Raw genomic sequence first — 2591 nt, forward strand, 5'->3', positions numbered from 1 at the left:
TTGTTATATTTTAAGTGTGATCATTTATACCTCAGAAATTAGCAAATGTTACAAATCAGGGCTTTGTGGGTTTTTTTGCTGTTTTTATGGATTTTCTAGACTCTGATGAAAGTGATGGAGAAAAATTGTTAATAATGTAGATTAAAAATTTTAGAAATTAAAAATGAAATATAATGTAAATTAAATTTAAAGTGTGTCATGTATACTTTTTCCCTTAGAGAACCAGTTATTAAACATTTACCAGCATCCCTTTGTGTATGTGTAAGTAGAAAGAAGGGTTCAATTTTGTTTGTCCTTTGTTTTCAAGGAGGACCAATGACATCATGGGGTGATGTCTTGACTTAACTATGAATTAAATTTAAGTGAGGTAGAGTTATACAAAGTCATCAGTTTTATTTTCTCTTTCTGAAATATAATAGATTTGCAGTTCTGTGTACAGTTTTTAAAAAATTGTGCTATGCCATTGAAATGTTTTTTATTATGTAAATTAAAAATAAAAACATAAAAGACATCAAAGTCCAAGACAAAAATCAACTTAGGTTGTAGTGGCTGACAGCATCTTCAATATCTAACCAAGTTTTAAGCACTCCACACTCTAAGCCTGCTTACCAACCTTTGTGGCCTTTGGAAAAAGTCTTTCTTATCTGCCCATTCCACTGGGTTTGAAACTGATCAGTTACCCTCAACTTGGTTTAGCCCATATGCCGAGACAGGTTACCAAAGTGGATCTACTGTACACACTATAAGTGAAGTTACAGGTAAGGGCTGAGTGGTAGGTTGACAGAAAAAGTGGATGAGCAGTCCTGAAAAGGACTTGGCAAGCTTTCACACCCATGGCACTAGTACTCCCTGAACACCCCAAATATTCCCAAAAAGTCAGATGTAAAATATGTTGAAATGATTTCATAAAAGAGCTCTAGCAAGAAATGGATTGAATGTGGATTTGAGGCTGACATTGAGGTAACTGGAGTCTGGGTGATTTGGTACTCTTAATAATACACAAGTTCTATCTCAGCATAGTGGCATAAACTTGTAGTCCTTGATTCTAGAGAGGTTGAGGCTAGAAGACTGCATGAGTTGAAACGTTCTGAGATGCAATAGAGTTAAAGCTAATAAAGTGAGAAAATTAAGACTCCCTGTAAAGTGGAGTGCTATCAGGAAGCCTAAGGAGGAATAAATGAGTCCAGGATGGGGAAAACAAAACAGAGCCAGTTAAATTCATGCCAGTCAGTATTGAGATAACTGCCACAAATGGTTGCTGCATTTCTGGACTAGGAAGTTATAGAGACTCAGTCTGATAAAAAGATAAAGTTTTACAGAGAAAAGATTTTTCAGGGAAACAGGGAGAAAATTCTGTTATGGAGAGGTCAAGTTTGAGATGTCTGTGGTACATCCAGTTCAAGATATTCAAGAAGCTGGAGGTCCCCTTTTTTGATAGTTTAGTTTGTGTTTCAAAATCATGAACTTAACTCTTATGTTTCTAGCCAGACTTGTGGAAGGAAAAATGAAATTAAATCCCAAGAGAATTGTAGAAAGTGAGAGCAAGAAATACAGGGTATAAAAGTAGATTGAATTGGAGCATTCTCTTCAACTACAGATGAATATTTAAGGCAAAAAAAAAGCAGAAAAACCTTATGAGAGCTGTCCACAGTCAGCAATGGTGATCTTCTTGCTGGTCCTGCCATCCTGAGAACCAAAATGGTTCATGGTTTCTTTCACTTGGCCAAAGACCACATGCTTGCCATCCAACTAATCAGTCTTAGCAGTACAGATGAAAAAATTGGGAGTCATTTGTGTTGGGTCCAGCATTTGCATGGACAATATCCTAGGACCAGTTTGCTTCAGAATGAAGCTCTCACCATAAAATTTCGCCCCATAGTTGAACTTGCCACCAGTGCCATTATGGCAAGTGAAGTCACCACCCTGGCACGTGAACCTTGGAATGATTCTGTGGAAGCAGGATCCCTTACAACCAAATCCCTTCTCTCCAGTGCTCAGAACATGGAAATTTTCTGTTGTCTTTGGAAACCTTTTTGCAAAGAGCTTGAAAATAAGGCCGCCCAGGGATTGGCTATCTATGGTGATGTCGAAGTACACATTGGGGTTGGTCATGGCCACAGATGCCTGGGCTGGGAGCATTGGCGGAGATAGAGGAGGCAGGGATCAGCCTCCTCCATTAGAACGAAGTGCTACTGAATACAGTACCCCCAATTTCTCCGGGTAGCAGTGTCTGCAAAACCTGGAGGTCCCTTTTGACTCTCAAAAGTTCATTTTCATTTAAGGCTTTAAGATTTGCTAAATGTTGTGTGTGTGTGTGTGTGTGTGTGTGTGTGTGTGTACATGTGTGTATGTGTGTGTGTAATCATTTTAATTTCACAACCACTCTGTCATATAAGTATTTTTATTATTCTAGCTTTACCAATGAGAATTTCAAAAAAGGTTAAATGATTTGCCTAGGATCACACAGTTAAATGAAACTCCAATCCAATTCTTACATATTCCAAATATAGCAATTCATCCATTTCACCAACATGGCTTCAAAACCTGGAAAATGTTTATTTGATTCCTAAAATCAGATCTTTAAGTGAACC

General features: G+C 37.7%; 1 pseudogene; it reads right to left on the reverse strand.

Annotated features, from left to right (window-relative positions):
- Positions 1–1632: 1632 nt before the first annotated feature.
- Positions 1633–2112, reverse strand: LOC141489771 (peptidyl-prolyl cis-trans isomerase A pseudogene; annotated as a pseudogene).
- Between the last annotated feature and the right edge of the window lie 479 nt (positions 2113–2591).

This window comes from Macrotis lagotis, chromosome 5 (assembly GCF_037893015.1).
Source record: "Macrotis lagotis isolate mMagLag1 chromosome 5, bilby.v1.9.chrom.fasta, whole genome shotgun sequence".
Taxonomy (NCBI): domain Eukaryota; kingdom Metazoa; phylum Chordata; class Mammalia; order Peramelemorphia; family Peramelidae; genus Macrotis; species Macrotis lagotis.